The sequence below is a fragment of the Oryctolagus cuniculus genome, chromosome 20, assembly GCF_964237555.1.
Source record: "Oryctolagus cuniculus chromosome 20, mOryCun1.1, whole genome shotgun sequence".
Classification (NCBI taxonomy): Eukaryota; Metazoa; Chordata; class Mammalia; order Lagomorpha; family Leporidae; genus Oryctolagus; species Oryctolagus cuniculus.
In genome coordinates this window covers 3455923-3473877 of record NC_091451.1, presented here as the reverse complement: position 1 = coordinate 3473877, position 17955 = coordinate 3455923, and the positions used below count along the sequence as shown (strand labels likewise).

Sequence of the window (17955 nt, the reverse complement as noted above, 5' to 3'; positions counted from 1 at the left end):
TATTTCAGGCATGGAAAGCCAAGACACTCTGGCAAAAGATCTCTGTGAGTGAGATCGCAGTGGAAAGAACAGGTCATCAAAGAAGGAGGTACCTTTCTCTGAAGGGAGGAGAGAACCTCCACTTTGACTATGACCTTGTCTAAACAAGATAAGAGTCGGAGAACTCAGAGGGCTTCCATAGCCTTGGAAACTCATGACTGGAGCATAGGGAGATTACTGATGCCATAGACAGGAGTGTCAATTGGTAAAGTCAACAACAGGAGTCACTGTGCACTTACTCCTCATGTAGGATCTCTGTCCTTAATGTGCTGTGCATTGAGATTTAATGCTATAACGAGTACTCAAACAATATATTTCACTTTGTGTTTCTATGGGGGTGCAAACTGTTGAAATCTTTACTTAATGCATACTAAGCTGATCCTCTGTAAAAAAAAAAAAAAAAAGAAATTATCAATTCCCAACTTGACTCTCACTGGGATTAAACATGACAATAGGTCTGCTCTGATTTCATCATCATTTAAAAAAAATCATCTATTATTTTTCACTTTATGTTTCTGTGTGGGAGCAAACTGTTGAAATCCTTACTTAATGTATACTAAGCTGATCTTCTGTATATTAAGATAATCGAAAATGAATCTTGATGTGAATGGAAGGGGAGAGGGAGTGGGAAAGGGGCGGGTTGTGGGTGGGAGGGACGGTATGGGGGGGAAGCCATTGTAATCCATAAGTCATACTTTGGAAATTTATATTCATTAAATAAAAGTTTAAAAAAAAAAGAAAAAAAAAAGGTTCAACTGCGCAGCCTCTGCAGCTGCACTTCAGTGAAGTCCAGTGACACTGCTTCTGCTAAGCCTCCCATTCCCCAGCTCTGCCTGAAGCCCACCGAACACCAGGCACAGCTCCCACTGGACATAAAGAGGCAAGCAGGAGTCCTGGTGTCGCCCCTCTGTCCAAGTAGCACTGACCACACCCTGTCACCAGCAGGCGAATGCAAACATGCACTGTTGCTGGGCTGCGATGGACCCCAATGTCCTCTCACTTCCCCAGCTCCACGGCGGTGGGAGGGGGTAGGGGATGGACCCCAGTGTCCTCTCACTTCCCCAGCTCCACAGCAGTGGGAGAGGCTAGGGGATGGACCCCAATGTCCTCTCACTTCCCCAGCTCCACAGCAGTGGGAGAGGCTAGGGGATGGACCCCAATGTCCTCTCACTTCCCCAGCTCCATGGCGGTGGGAGAGGCTAGGGGATGGACCCCAAATCTCCTCTCACTTCCCCAGCTCCATGGCGGTGGGAGAGGCTAGGGGATGGACCCCAATGTCCTCTCACTTCCCCAGCTCCACGGCAGTGGGAGAGGCTAGGGGATGGACCCCAATGTCCTCTCACTTCCCCAGCTCCACAGCGGTGGGAAGGGGTAGGGGATGGACCCCAAATCTCCTCTCACTTCCCCAGCTCCACAGCGGTGGGAAGGGGTAGGGGAAGGCCTCCCAGCAGGGAGCAAGATCCCAGCAGACAGATTCTGTTCCAGCAAACGCAGCGCCACGGCCGCTCCCACAGGCACCAGATACCTCGGGAGATCCCTTTCAGTTACTCTTGATAGTTACATTTCTCAAAAATGCACAACTGCTTTAAATAAAAACTTAATGTAAGTTTTAAACGGCAGCAGCACAAAATCCTGTTCTACCAACTCCAGTTAACTATTCTCAGTAATTGAAAGAGAAGGATTTCTTCCAGGCCTTTTTTGAGACAAGCATCATTTAGTAACAAAGCCAGAAAAATATACAAGAGAACTGATGGCGCGCCCCGCTACACCGGCGGGCGGGCAGGCAGGCTGGCCGCGCAGGTTGGCGGCGAGCTGCAGGGCCAGCCAGGGAAGGTTCACATGCTCGCGGGCAAACCTGCCAGAGAAGCAAGCGAGTCGCAAAGAGGTGGCGCCGGAGGAACGCGCGCGGGGCGCGGGGGACTGGGATGGCCCGAGCTGGCCCCGCGCGGCGGCCGGGCGGGCACAGGGAAGCCCAGAGCTGGGAGAACCCTCGGCGGGCGGCGGCGGCGGCGGCGGCGGCGGCGGCGCGGCAGTCTCCCGCCTGACCGGCCCCACCCGTACCCCAACCCCCAGCGCCGCCCGGAGCCCCACCCCGGAGCGCGGACCCCGCGGCGCAGTGCCCTGGACCGAGGACGTGGGCGGGTCCGCTCGCTCCCTCCCGGCCTGGCTTGTTCCAGCCAGCGCCTCGGATTCTGGAGCGGAGGTCCCAGAGGGCGTGAGGACCGCCCAGGTCAGCTGGCGGCCCCGGGTGCACCCGGCTGGACTCGCGGGCGCCAAGAGCGCCGGGGGCGGCCGGATGAGAAGGCCAAAGGAGCCCGAGGCTGGGGACCGCGGGTGGTGGGGCGCCGGCGCAGAGAGGCCTCGGGCCTGTGGGTTTGAGGAGCCCCTAAGCTCGCCTGGCTGCTCCGATCGCTGTCTGGGAACGCGCCTCCCCATCCCTTTCCTGGCACGAGCCGGGCGTCTGGAAGAGCAAAGGCGCTTTCGGAATTCCGGTCGAGATTGCCCTTTCTTGGAATAGCTGGGGGACACCCGGAACCCGTCCAGCAAAGCGCGCGCAGGAATGAGCCCCTCGCGCCTTGTGAGTGACTGGGGGCCCCGACGCTCCTGGGCGCGCACCGGGCCCTTGGCAGCCCGCGACCGACGGGACCCCGAACCACTCTTCTCCGGGCTCCCTGCCGGGCAGTGCCCTCCTCCCCAAGCGTTCCGTGCCGCAGATGCTGGGGAGACGCCGCGGGACTCGCTGTGCGTCGCGGTGCCTGGGCCGCGCCAGGGGGGTTCCTCCCGCAAAGGCGGCTGCGTGCTGCGGGGCAGTGTAGTGTGTGGAGGGGCGGCCGCAGGCGCGGCTCCCCCCGCCCCGAGCCTTAGGAAGACAGCGTCCAGGTACAGGGTCCTGGTGGCCGGTTTTCGGGTCCCCTGGGAGGGACATGTGTCTCGGTGGTCGGGGAGATGTTTATCAAGTGGCTCCCAGCGGACGCCCCTGGCAGGTTGCGGAGCGCGGGTGAAACAGCGCCCTCTCCCCGACCCTCGCTGCCCCGGTTGGCAGGGAGCGTCTGCGGGTTACTTTGGGTGGGGGTGGCACCTTTTCTCAGAAGTTCTTATCTCCTTTAAACTCCAAACTTCAGAAAACTTGGCTTCCTCCCACAAAAAAAAAAAAAAAAAAAAAAAAAAAAAAAAAAAAAAAAAAAACCAAACAAAAAAACCTTCTGGGAATTTCCGCAACTTCCCTTGAACATTTAAGAATTTCTAAATGTTCGGCCTGTTTGCATGGCATGAAAAGACAAGGTATTGGCACTCAGAAATGTCACCCTTTGAACTCTAAACACTTTGTGATTTACGATAAATATTCTCTCACCGAAAGACGCAAGGGCCTTAATGTAACCGATAGGTCTGAAGAGGGAAATCTGTTTAAAAAAAAAAAAAAGTAAATCACAAATGAGCTCTTTAATACTTGCAAGTTGTTTAACGTTAAAATGGTAATATTTGCTTCCACAGTAAATCAATCCCAGCGTCCTTAGCCAAATTTCAAACTACCAAGGTTTCAAACATCAACCCTCCTCCAAGAAAAGGCTAAAACAAAAGTCAGATTGAAAAATTATAAAATACTAATGAAAGAAATAGAAAAGAAACACAAAGTAAAAATCTTCCACGTTTATAGACCAGAAGAATTAATACAATCAAAATGTCTTTGCTGCCTAAGGCAATTTACAGATTCAATGCCATCCCAATAAAAGTATCAAAGACATCCTCAGATCTAGAAAGCAATGGTCCTTAACTGCAGATGAAAACACAAAAGACCCTGAATAAATAAAGCAATTTTAAACAACAAGAGCAAAGCTGGAACCATAAAAATACCAGATCTCAAGAAATATTTCAGGGCAGGTATAATCAAAATAGTTTGGTGCCGATGTAAAAATGGACATATAGTTCAATGGAACATAATAGATATCTCAGAAATCAATGCATGCATCTGTAGTCAACTAATCTTTGACAAATAAGCTAACAACTACCTGGAGAAAGGACAGTCTCTTCAACAAATGATGTTGGAAAAATTGAATATCTGCATGGAAAAGTACGGAACAAGGTCTGGCATTGGGGCATAATGAGTTAAGTTGCCACCTGCTATGCAGGCACCACATATGGATGCCATTTTTAAATCCTGGCTACTCTACTTCTGATCCAGCTAAATAGAGATAGACCTGGGAAAGCAGTAAAACATGGACCAAGTACTTGGGTCCTGCATCATCTTGGAGCGCTCTGGTCTCCTTGCTTTGGTATGGCACAGGCCTGATGGTTGAAGTCATTAGGAAAGTGAACCAGCAGATAGAATATTTCTGTCTCTCCCTCTCTCTGTAATACTGCCTGCCCTAAACAAAATTTAAGAACATAAAAAAGAAATTATGAAACAAGAAATTATGAAAGAAATATGAAACTTCTACTTTATACCCTATATAAAATCAAGTTGCAATGCATCAAAGACCTAAATCTGTTACCCAATGTCATCAAAATGCTAGTAGAGAATATAAGGAAATTGTTAAGAATAATAAATTACATTTCTTTGAAACATACAGGTGTCGAGTGATGTCCATATAAAATAACTACTACTCAAGTAAAGAATTAGAAAAGCCAGGACTGTGACTATCCTTGGCCCATTTTTTGAGCAGATTGCTTGCTTTGTTGTTGTTGCTTCACTTGTCATCTGCATGACTCCCCAAGTTCCCAGCCTGCACTGGCGATAGGAGATATGTTGATGAGGCTTGGACACCAGGTCCAGGAAAGGAGCTGTGCAGGCTCTCCGGGAGCCAGTGCCACAGAGTCTCGCAGCCTTCATGTGGCTCTGTAGGTAGGCATTGGGTACCAGGGTTGTAGTGGAGAGGAGCAATCTGGGGGCGGGGTATATGGCTTTACTATTGCGCTGTAGGGCCCCTATGGGTCTGGCTGAAAGTGCGGGGAGCGGGTGGCTCAGCACAGGGTTTTAGCAGTCCAGGCCAACATAGGTGGCTTCCCGATGCGCTTATGCCACAACTGTGGAGGCAACCAAGCCAGACCACTGGGCACAGACTCCTCAAGGCTTCCACCATTCCAGATGGCAACAATCCTGGGCAAGCCCCGGGAACCCAGCATGTGTGGGGCTCCTGCTGGAGCAGTTACCTGGAGGTGGCGCTGAAACTCATAGGAACTTCCCAAGCAGGAGGACTTGCTGCAGGGACTCAGGGACAGTGGGCCAGGAGGTGTTGCGGTGGCACAGTGGAAGGCTGGAGATGGTGAGGCAGGCACTGCGTAGGCACACATAGTAGTACCGTTGTTCTGTACAACAGCCTTGAGAAATGGAACCGGGCACCTCCAGGCCGACCGGATCCAGGGGCTGCAGGCATGGACGGGCAGATACAGACTGCTGTTTTCACCCTGGAACAACGTGTTGGGACATGGAATCGAAAGAGGTATTCACCACATCCATGCTCTGCACCCCGGGCATTTCAATGAAGTTTCCAGGAGTGGCCTGGGACAGTGAGTAGTGCATCTCTCACACTGACCCTGGGTACAGTCTCCATGCCATCTGCACGACCCAGGCTCCAGCCCTGTCACGGATCCGGAAAGGAAGGCTGGAGTCTTAGGTTCATATGCCCCTTAGATCAGGCTCCTGGGGGAAGTGGGGAGGGAGGCGCCTGGAACAGGAGTGCTCAAGCCCTGAGCTCCCTCAACTTTCGCTTGCCTCTTCCGCATCCACTGCTCTCTGTACTCAACCCCTATCCTCTCCTTGCTTCCCAGCGCATATGTCTGGAAGCAGCGTCACTTGGGAATTGCTGGCTCCTCTCTGCCCTGTCCCTGGGCAGCCTGGGCACGGTGATCCGAGCGGGACAAGTTTGAGTCCCGCGGGGGAAGGAGAAGGGAAGCCGGGCTGTGGGCAGAGGGGCTGTGGTGGCCAGGGTGGCAGTGGCCCCAAGCTGGCGCCCAGGGTGGAGTGAAAATCTGTGGGGCTGCGGGTGCTGGTGGAGAGGACTCTGAGGCATGGGTGGTGGGTGGCAGTTGTGGCACAGTTGCCCCTCACCCACCCCCCTCCTTGGAGCTTCTGATATCCTTGGAATGCTGAACTGCAATGAAGGAACCTGGCGCCTGGGCTGGGGTGGGGGGAATGAATGAAGAGTTAAGCTGCGCTTTCCAATCTGGGAGAACAAACTGGACATGGGGCATGCACCTGTATGTCTTTGGAGGACTTAGCACTGACTCCTGGATTTGGGCAGCACTGCGTGGCTGCCCAACACGTTCCTGGTTCCCACACTACCTGTGCGCCCTGCCCTCTAGGTCCTCAGGTGAGGCTGCCACGGTGCGTATAAACACGGAAGACTGATCACCATTGCCACTATGCCAGCTTCAGGCAAAGGAGACTGCAAAGCTGGAAGCTGCAACAAATTCCTGGGCAACCCGATGACCCAGTCCCTCCGTGTGAGCTCGCACTTTTAGTTAGACTACTTGGCTGGATTCTCATTGTGTAAGTCCTTGAAATATTTTCAAAGAACATAATAGAACACATTTTATTTCTTCACCTATTGAAATCTAATAAAATTACGATAGAGATATTTTAATTAGTGATAATTCAATAAGCATTAGATATTTGAAAAGTATTAAATGCACTGTGTGTATCATTGAAGGCTCAGTTGGACAAAATCCTTTAAATTGAAGAAACTTCTAATAATGACAATTACATCAATTATTTTTAAATTTCAGAAGTAATTTTAGTTTAAACCTTCACAATTTTCTTTTACTCTATTTATTTGAGAGGTAGAGTTACAAGAGAGGGAGAGACAAAGTTCTACCATCCGCTGGTTCACTTCACAAATGACTGCAGTGGGCAGAGCTGGGCTGATCCATCACCAGGAGCTAGGACCTTCTTCTGTTTCTTTCAAGTGTATGTGGGGGTCCAGGCACTTAGGCCATCATCCACGGCTTTCCCATGCCTTTAGCAGAGAGCTGGATCAGAAGAAGAGTGGCCAGGACTCAAATCTCTGCCCCTAAAGCATGCTGGACTAGAACCCGGGGTGCTGGCGCCACAGCTGGAGGATTAGCCAAGTGAGCCACGGTGCCAGCCCATATTCACAATTCTAAAAAAAATCCATATTTCCCTCCCTTGCCTACTCCCTCACTCAGTCTAACTGCTTCTTTTCTTTATGTTTTTTTTCTTATTTTGTGGAAAAATTAAATAATTTCAGTCCACTCTATAGTCACAGGATTAAAGTATCACTAACCATAATATTTAAAAAGTAAAAATAGAAATACCTCAATTCCTCAGGGGTATAAACAATAGTTAAAAACTACAACTAAATGGGACTGGCACTGAACACAGTGAGTGAAGTTGCCTCCTTCATTGTTGGCATTCCATATGAATACCAGTTCAATTCTCAACTTTTCCACTTGCGAGCCAGAGCCCTGAAAATGCTCCTGGGAAATGAGGGGAAGATTGTTCAAGTCTGTGCATACCTGGAAACTACATTGGAAACACAGATAAAGCTCCTGCTCCTGACTTTAGCCATTGTGGTCACTCTGGGAATGATTAGTGGACTGAAGATCTCTCTCTCTCTCCCTCACTGTTTCTCCTTGTCTCCTTCTGTAACTCTTTCAAATACATAAATAAATTTTAAAATATTCATTTATCAATATTGAAAAAAGAAAATTTACAAAATAATCCAAAATTAGCGGCTAATTTAATTTGACTTTAATGTTACTATCACATAAAAATAACTTAAAACTGTCTAAAATAGAACAAACTATTAAGCATAAAATTCAACTTGTGGGTTCAGGGGTAAAACACAATGTTTCAACAGGGGTATTAACCATGGGTATCCTACATCACTGTTGAATTACATGAACTCTCAAAGTAGATAAAGTCTGAATCACTGTGATAACTGCTTCTCTTCTGGAACTTGTACAACCAAGTATGGCCCTACATAGAGATTACCTCAGGATGTGTTCCTGCAGAAAACAAGATTCAAGGAATGAGGTATGATATATAGATGCCCCTGCCCTCTTTGGAGAAATATAGCCTTACTACTCAGGATAGCATGTGAAATTTTGAGAAGATATTTAAGGACTGTCCAGAACCCTGTTCCATGGACAGCAGGGCACAGCAGTGCTCCCCATTTCCAGTCCCCACATTCACTTATGACATCTTCCAATTGAATATTTTCATTTCTTCCCTGGATAGCTCCTAGATAACTGAAGTTCTAAATTTCATGGGGGAGAATCTAGTGTTGGATGTTCTGAGGTCAGGGATGCAGAGCTAATTCATCTCTGTATTTTGTTTACTTGCTCTGCTTTGTTTGATTTATACAATGGGGAATGCACCAAACCGTACTTCTTGCCTCCTCTACTTCCCCCCACCAGCATTTTTCATTCTTTTCTTACAAGGTGCCATCTCTTAGACTACTGGAAAGCAATAGTCTCAGATTGCTACTTATGTAATAGTTCTCTAAAAATAAATCTTTTGTTAGAATGTATCTGTCCATTATGCCACAGTGCCGCCCCTGCACTCTGCATTTAGTTAGAGGAATATCTGTTACACACTATAGATTTCCCATATGATCCTGAGTCAAATATTCCATTTCCTGGGTCTTAATTTCATAATATATAGAATGACTTTAAAACTATCCCATGAAATATTGGTGTAGAATTGGCACAAATTTGTATTTAAGACAGTTTATGTTATGTCGCAGTTTAATCCAGAGAGCATAGCATAGAAATTTCAGGAAAAACACACAGCAAGTAGAGTGTATTTTGTAAAGTACTTTGGTAGATGCAATGCGGGAGTGGATGACTGTAGCTTTCCACCCAAAGAAAACCCCTGATATGCAGAGGAATCTAATTTCCAAAATCATATTCAATATGTAAACTGTCAAGCCCTGATCCTAATTTTTTAACATTTTAAAGTATTTGTTTATTTGTTTGTTTATTTTTGAATGTCAGAATTACAGAGAAAGAGAGAGAGAGAGATAGAGGGAGAAGGCATCCTCCAACCACCAGTTCATTCTGCAAATTGCCACAGTGGCCAGAAGTAGCAAAGACTGAAGCCCAGAGCCAGGAGCTTCACATGGCTCTCTCACATCCATATATGGGTGCAAGGACTTCAGCCATGTTCTGCTGCATTTGCAAGTGCATTAGCAAGGAACTGGGTGGAAGCAGAGCAGCTTCATCTCAAACCGATGCCCAAATGGGATGCTGGTACCATGTAACAACATAATGCTAGTGCTTAAAATGATTTTTAAAAGAAATTTGTGATTCAGTTAAAAAGACATAAGCTGTCTTTAAGAAAGTCAATAAATTGGGGTCCAGTGTTGTGGCGTAGTGGATAAAGCTGCCATTTTTGATGCTGGCATCCCACATGGGTGCTTGTTTGAATCCCAGCTGTTCCTCTTATGATCCAGCTCACTGCTAGTACTCCTAGAAAAGCAGCAGAGGATGGTGCAAGTGTTTGGGCCCCTGAACCCTTGTTGCCAACAAGGAAGAAGCTACTTTCTTCTGGTTTTGTCCTGGCCAAGCCCTGGCTTTTGTGGCCACTCTGGGAGTGAAACAGCAGATGGAAAAACTCTTTCTCTGTCTCTCTCCCTTGCTCTGTAATTCTGCCTTTCAAATAAGTAAAATAAATATTTAAGAGACTGTAAGTTATAATTACATTTCAAAAAATTAGTTCAATGTCCTACAAATGCCCAGTGGATTAAAGAAAAACATGGACAAATCATTAAAAAATAGGAGAAAGATGTATGAACTGATAAGGAATGTGAACATAAAAGTAATACTGCAGTGCATGTGGCACTGCAGGCGTCTCTCTATGTGACATTGCATATAAACCCGCAGGTGGGAGGGTTGGATGAGAAAGAGATTCTGGAGGTCTCCACACACTGAAAACAGATAAAAAACGGAAAACCTGATTATCTACTTTATACTCTCCCCCCCACAAAACTGTACAAATGTTATTAATCAAAAAGATAAAAAATAAATTAGTTTTTTTGCTCAATGAAGGAATGACTCAAAGTTTCCTCTTTTGTAGGATGTAAAATGGTAGATGACTGATATTGTAATACTTCATATTCATATTTGTTGTTTGACACAGATGGTTTACTGATCTAAAGAAAATTAGTGGTGCTAGCTTTTGACTTTGAAATTTGTGAATCAGATCAAATTAAATTTATGACTGACTTTCATTATTAAATTAAGACAGGCAATACACATATTTAATGAGAATGATACAGAATGAAGTTATGCTTGAAGATATATGAAGAAAAATAATTTGATGAATCAAAGGGATTAATAAATAGAACATAAATTGTTAGGCATTATGGGCCATTAACATTTATGAACTTAACAGTTAAAAGCTGCATTTACTAACACAAAGACTCATTTAAAAAGAAAATATTATACATTATCACAAGGGAAAAATCAACACAGAAATCATTTTCATTGATGGGTTCAATTTAATAAATATGTAAATAACAATGAGTGAAATACATGAACATAAATACTGCCAAGTAATTCATTTAATAGTTTGACTAATTAATCATATAAATGAATGAACAATAATTTAATTAGGAAACAAAGGCTTCAAATACAATAAAGTGAGAAAAAAATGAAGTTAGAACATAAATCCACATATACAAAGGTTATAATTAGAAGGAATCAAATAATATAATTTTCTCTAGACTATACAATAGAAACAAAAGGCAATATTCCCGTTTTTTAAATCTTGATAAATATAAGGTGCTGGGGCTGATGGTGATGACCTGGATGAAGCTCAGGAGGCAGGTGGTGCAGATGGAGAGACCCCTCATCACCCTGATCAAATAGAATGAAGCCTTACATGTTAAGTCATTGGCAAAATTCAGTGACTTGAATATATCTACAGATAAAGTATCCAGTGTAGTGAGTAGCATCACTATGTGGAAAAAGCCAAGTGTCAGGTGGTCATATCATTGTATTTAGTCCTATGATCCTGATGGATTGTGAAGCTGTGGAAGAGAAGGAGGAAGGCATTGGCTAAGACTCCAAGGTCAGCTTGGAAAAAATACACATTTTTTTAAACTTTTATTTAATGAATATAAATTTCCAAAGTACGATTTATGGATTACAATGGCTTCCCCCACATACCGTCCCTCCCACCCACTACCCTCCCCTTTCCCACTCCCTCTCCCCTTCCATTCACATCAAGATTCATTTTTGATTATCTTAATATACAGAAGATCAGCTTAGTATACATTAAGTAAGGATTTCAACAGTTTGCTCCCACACAGAAACATAAAGTGAAAAATAATAGATGATTTTTTTAAATGATGATGAAATCAGATTAGACCTATTGTCATGTTTAATCCCAGTGAGAGTCAAGTTGGGAGTTGATAATTTCTTTTTTTTTATTTTTTTTTTTACAGAGGATCAGTTTAGTATACATTAAGTAAAGATTTCAACAGTTTGCACCCCCATAGAAACACAAAGTGAAATATATTGTTTGAGTACTCGTTATAGCATTAAATCTCAATACACAGCACATTAAGGACAGAGATCCTACATGAGGAGTAAGTGCACAGTGACTCCTGTTGTTGACTTTACCAATTGACACTCCTGTCTATGGCATCAGTAGTCTCCCTATGCTCCAGTCATGAGTTTCCAAGGCTATGGAAGCCCTCTGAGTTCTCCGATTCTTATCTTGTTTAGACAAGGTCATAGTCAAAGTGGAGGTTCTCTCCTCCCTTCAGAGAAAGGTACCTCCTTCTTTGAAGACCTGTTCTTTCCACTGGGATCTCACTCGCAGAGATCTTTAACAACATAAATGGAAATTTTGTTCATTTTAAGAGAAAGCAGGAGGCATGTTATAGACCTGTAAAACAACAAAATAACCAGACCTACTTACATTAATGCTCTTTCGTTTTGTCAAGAAATTCATCACAAATCATCATTTTTATTTTACCCACTATTTTTAACAAACTCAGAATATTTTACAGAAATTCTTGATTGTAAAGCTTCTGTACTACTCTACAACAAATAAAAATGTGTATATAAAAGCCAATAACATCCCTCCCTGTGCATCATTCCTAGAGCCATAGTAATCCTGTCAAAAGCAAAATTTAGAAAGCAACATCAAATGTGTCCTGTGCACCAAGTTCCCTAATAGGTTCATGTGGACCCAGGCTACCTGAGTATCTTCCCCTCTAATGCAAAGTTTTAAAATGAAAACTTGAAGACCTAACAGTCTGTAATATTTGTATGTATCAATGGAAGTTTTCTGTTCATCAGATTTCTTAAAGAGTTAATGCTTGCATGGCCACAATTGAATAACCATTGTAATTTTTCCACTTTATTCACAAAAATTTCATACTTGTACCCTCCATTTTTGTATTTTAAATATTCACTGATACTAGAGAATTGTATTCTTAATCAAGTTAGACAAAACCAATGGGAAATTCTGGTAATTCAGCAACTAAATTGCCACTGAAGAGGTACATTTTATATTTAATTTTTAAAAAATGCATCATGAAACATTTGAAAGAAATCAGAAATAGTGATAGTGGTGATTATTTTTCTATAATGTACACTATTTCCTTTATGTATTACATAATGTGTTTCTCCCATTTGTTTAAAAATTTCAACTTTGTTATCAGTGTTAAATGACTCAGCTTATTTTAAAAACCAAGTGCTAAAACTAAAATTATTTTAAGAAAATATTTGCACCTATGTTGCTTATTTTCACGTTATAACATTTAAAAGTATTTCATACAGAATAAAACATACTTCTAGATAAATTTCTGATAAGCAGAATATGTTATCAACAATCACTCTAATAGAAAAAAGTATCAACGACTACATGTTAAATTCATTATTGTTTAAAATTAAAACATTACATAGCTTACGGAATAATGAAGTGAACAGTCCTGAAATTTTCTGAAATACTTAAAAAATTTCCAAAATTGCCAAAATGAAATAATATCACTGAAGTATACTGATTAGCTCAGGTTTCTTGTGTCTTGCTAGAACACATTTACTTAGAAAAAAAACATTATGCCAACTGGTGCTGGGAAAACTGGATTTCCACGTGCAGAAGCATGAAGCAAGACCCCTACCTTACACCTTACACAAAAATCCACTCAACATGGATTAAAGATTTAAATCTACGACCCTACACCATAGAATTTTTAGAGAACATCGAGAAACCCTGACAGATACAAGCACAGGCAAAGACTTCTTTGAAAAGACCCAGGAGGCACAGGGCAAAAAAGCCAAAATTAACAATTGGGATTACATCAAATTGAGAAGTTTCTGTACTGCAAAAGAAACAGTCAGGAAAGTGAAAAGGCAACCAACAGAATGGGAAGAAATATTTACAAACTATGCAACAGATAAAGGATTAATAACCAGAATCTACAAAGAAATCAAGAAACTCCAATACAACAAAACAAACAACCCACTTAAGAGATAGGACAAGGACCTAAATAGACATTTTTCAAAGATGAAATCCAAATGACCAACAGACACACGAAAAAATGTTCAGGATCACTAGCCATCAGGGACATGCAAATCAAAACCACAATGATGTTTCACTTCACCTCAGTTAGAATGGCTCACATACACAAATCTACCAAGAACAGATGCTGGTGAGGATATGGTGAAGAAGGGAAACTAACCCACTATTGGTGGGAATGCAAACTGGTTAAGCCACTATGGAAGACAGTTTGGAGATTCCTCAGAAACCTGAATATAACCCTATCATGCAACCCAGTCATCCCACTCCTTGGAATTTACCCAAAGGAAATTAAATTGGCAAATAAAAGAGCTGTCTGCACCTTAATGTTTATTGCAGCTCAATTCACAATAGCTAAGACCCGGAACCAACCTAAATGCCCATCAACAGTAGACTGGATAAAGCAATTATGGGATATGTACTCTATAGAATACTATTCAGCAGTAAAAAAAAAAAAATGAAATCTGGTCATTTGCAACAAAATGCAGAAATCTGGAAAACATCATGCTGAGTGAAATAAGCCAGTCTCAAAGGGACAAATATCATATGTTCTCCCTGATTGGTGACAACTAACTGAGCACCTAAAAGGAAACCTGTTGAAGTGAAATGGACACTATGAGAAACAATGACTTGACTGCCCTTGTCCTGACTGCTGAGGAACAACTTACTACTTTATTATTCCTTTTAGTATATTTTTTGTTCTACTTAATACCATTGGTTGAACTCTTTAATTAACACACAATTATTCTTAGGGGTTTAAATTTAACTGAAAAGTGATCCCTGTTAAAAATAAGAGTGGGAATAAGAGAGGGAGGAGATGTACAGTTTGACACATGCTCAATCAGACTTACTTATAATGGTAGTGTTAGAAATGTGCCAGGGGGTTCAAATTCAATTCCATCAAGGTGGAATGTACCAATGCTACCTCACTAGTCAAAGTGATCAGTTTCAATTCATAATATATCATAATGATAGCATTAAGAGTCAAAGGGATCACATAAACAAGACTAGTGTCTGCTAACGCTGAGAGAATTAAAAAGGAGAGAATAATCCAACATGGGAAGCGGGATACACAGCAGAGTCATAGAATGGCAGATGTCCTAAACAGCACTTTGGCCTCAGAATCAGCCCTTAAGGCATTCAGATCCGGCTAAAAAGCCCATGAGAGTTTTTAAGGCATGGAAAGCAAAAACACTGTGGCAAAATAAAAAAAAATGACCTAAATGAAAGATCTCTGTGATTGAGATCCCAGCGGAAAGTATGGGCCATCAAAGAAGGAGGTACCTTTCTCTGAAGGGAGGAGAGAATTTCCACTTTGACTATGGTCTTGTCTAAATCAGATCAGAGTTGGTGAACTCAAGAGGCTTCCATAGCCTTGGCAGCTCATGACAAGAGCCTTGGGCGATTACACTCATAAATAAGAGTGTCAGTTGTTAAATCAGCCACAAGAGTCACTGTGCACTTACTCCTCATGTAGGATCTCTGTCCTTGATATGTTGTACTATGTGAATTAATGGCATAACTAGTACTCATACATTATTTTATACTTTGTACATGTAGTTTTCTATATATACTTTATACTATGTACTTATACTTTATATATACTTTATATATACATTATATGCATATGTATATATACTTATATGCTTTATACTATGTACTTATACTTGTACATATATTTTGTACTATGTTTCTGTGTCGGTGCAAGCTGTTGAAATCTTTACTTAGTATACATTAAATTGATCTTCTGTATATAAAGATAATTGAAAATGAATCTTGATGAAGAATGGGATGGGAGAGGGTGTGGAAGATGGGATGGTTGCGGGTGGGAGTGTGGTTATGGGGGGAGAAAGCCACTATAATCCAAACATTGTACTTTGGAAATTTATATTTATTAAATAAAAGTTAAAAAAAGAATAAAGAACACAAAAACATGGCTGAAGATGAGCCATCTATTCTAAAAAAAATAAAGTTTAGTTGGAAATAAGATATATATATATATATATATATATAAATGTTTTACAATAATTCAGATTTTGGCCTGATTATTACACACAGTTGATAAACACATTTTTACCTCTCTTAACTGTATTGAAGAATATACAAAAGTTATTAAACAATTATGAAAATAATTTTAGCTTTCACTTAAATATCTGCTGCTATTTCTTTGGGTTCTTCCAGGATGATTTGTTATTATACTTTACCTTAATTTCTGAGGGAATTCAAGAATGTATCCATATTTGTAAAAGTGTAGGCTGATCATTCTTGCCCTTTTCATTCTAATACATGAGTGTACAATCCAGAAACAGGTTGGTAAAGATAAGTTTTAGTATAGTGTAAATGCACTAAAGATTGAAGATGAATAAAACTAAAGGTGAAATTATTTCAGATTATTTCATTTAATATAGTTGGTCAATCTGGTAAAAAGTTTTTAAGAGGATAACTACATTTTCCTGGCTCCTTATCCCACCAAAACAAACTTGAATTTTTCACCAGGAGGTTTTTCTATTTCTTTTAAAATTCATTCTGAATCTATATACATGTGATATCCAACTATTCAAAGTGTGTGTATCATAATATATGTGGCATCAAGACAGTTTCTACACAAACATATGAATGATGATTTAATTAAGCAGGTTTTTCTTCCTTGTTTATTTCTCTACCAAGCAGTATGCATCCTCCAAAGTGTGGCCATTCAGCAAAAGAAGTACCAAGGATTTCTTTCTGTTAATGAGTCAGAGGTTCTTAGGTGAGTCTCCCAGTACTCTGTGAAAGTCAAATTCTTTTAGCTAGATTAGAATATTATAAATTAAGAACGCTTAGGTATCATTCTTCTGAGGAGAAATGAGATAGTACACAGATTAGAGGTACTATTTTATGTCAAAAATCAACCTTTCACTCAATTTTAATATTATTTAATTCTATGAAAAAACAAATTTTATTACATTCCTTTTTGAAATGGGGAAACTGTACAAGTAAGCATGGTCAAACCTCTGTTAGAGCTGGTTTATACTGGTCTTTTATTATTTCCTCAGTGTCTCTCTAGTAGTGTCCAAGAAATTATGTTTAAGGTCCATCTGAAGGAAAACAGCTCTGAAGAGGGAAAAAAGGGCTTGGGTAAAAGCTTCAGAGGATTTGTAGGGAGATGGAACTTGCTGTTTAAATATTTATGTTGAGCTCTGCAGCATCTCCATTTCTTAACACATCTTCAAACTCATCATTGGGATAGCTTCACCCATGTTTTAAAGGCTTATATTCTATGCAATTTTAGGGCTTTTATAACTGAAAAAAGTAAAGAAATATAAAGAATGGACAGTATTGAAGGTTTAAGAGCAGGGCTATATTAGACTCAATACTGCTAAGTCCCCAGATGAAAACAGAGCCAACTCCATCCCAAATTCTGTATGTAAGAAGAAAAATGCATAGCCAGAAGCATTGAAGAAAAGCAAGTACACACTGAACAGTTTAGAAACAAAGGGGAAAAAATGAACAAACATATACACAAAAAAGCCTAAGAAGCATCTACTCTCTTTATGTCTTTAGGTGAATCCTAGCTCTCTTCTAGTGAATCTAATTTGTGAAAAAAACTCATCTATTTTCGAGAGTCAAAAACTGTGTGTTGCAACATGCTCCATTTTCTAGAATCTATCCCTTTTGATAGGTTGGTGTAAACAACAACAACAAAAAAAACACATGCAAAATATAGAGATTTACTCCCACATAAAATGTGAAAAATGCAAATAATTAATGGTGGTATTAGAAATCACTTCAGCTTTAGACTTAAGAACTTATAGGCCCTTAATTTGTCCCCCCAAAAATATTTTTTCCAACAACCAAAAGAAAAAAGGAAAAAAATGAAAGGCTCTAAATGTACATGTTTCAAGACAGTGTCTTATTAACAAAAAGGATAGCATTTTGTTCACTTTGGCCATTGTTAAAGATGCAACCATAGAGCATGGAATGTTAGACTAGCATGAATTTTAAAAATGGAACATTAACAGAGCATATACTGTTCATTTGCCTTCTACCATGCAAACATGCCAACTGTGTCATCAAAGAGCCTTTATTGAGTTATATTCACTTCGTCTTCCCGCTCGAATTAAGGGAATAATAAAAAGACAAAAATAAGAAATCCAATAAAAGAGCTCTTGGTGATTTCATAAATAACTATAAATGAATGTTGCTACTTAATAGGGAAATGGTGGAATTTGCAGATTTGTATATAAATAAAAGTATAATTAGTAGTTATTTTCTTATTCATTACAAATCTTTAATACAACATGACATTATGGTATTAAGATATTAGTATTCAAACAATTTTTGCTCAAAAACAAAAGGGACCATGGACAAAATGTATATGTTTCTCTTGGCCTGAGAGCATACAAATATTATTAATATAAAATGGTAACTATGAGCCTTACATT

General features: G+C 41.2%; 1 long non-coding RNA gene and 1 pseudogene across 3 annotated transcripts in view; both read right to left on the bottom strand.

Moving 5' to 3' along the window:
• LOC138847300 (uncharacterized) overlaps positions 1 to 17955 on the bottom strand; it is a 74203-nt gene that overhangs the window by 33327 nt on the left and 22921 nt on the right. The window lies entirely within an intron of this gene.
• Positions 10692 to 11095, bottom strand: ORYCUNV1R-PS1518 (vomeronasal 1 receptor oryCunV1R-ps1518 pseudogene; annotated as a pseudogene).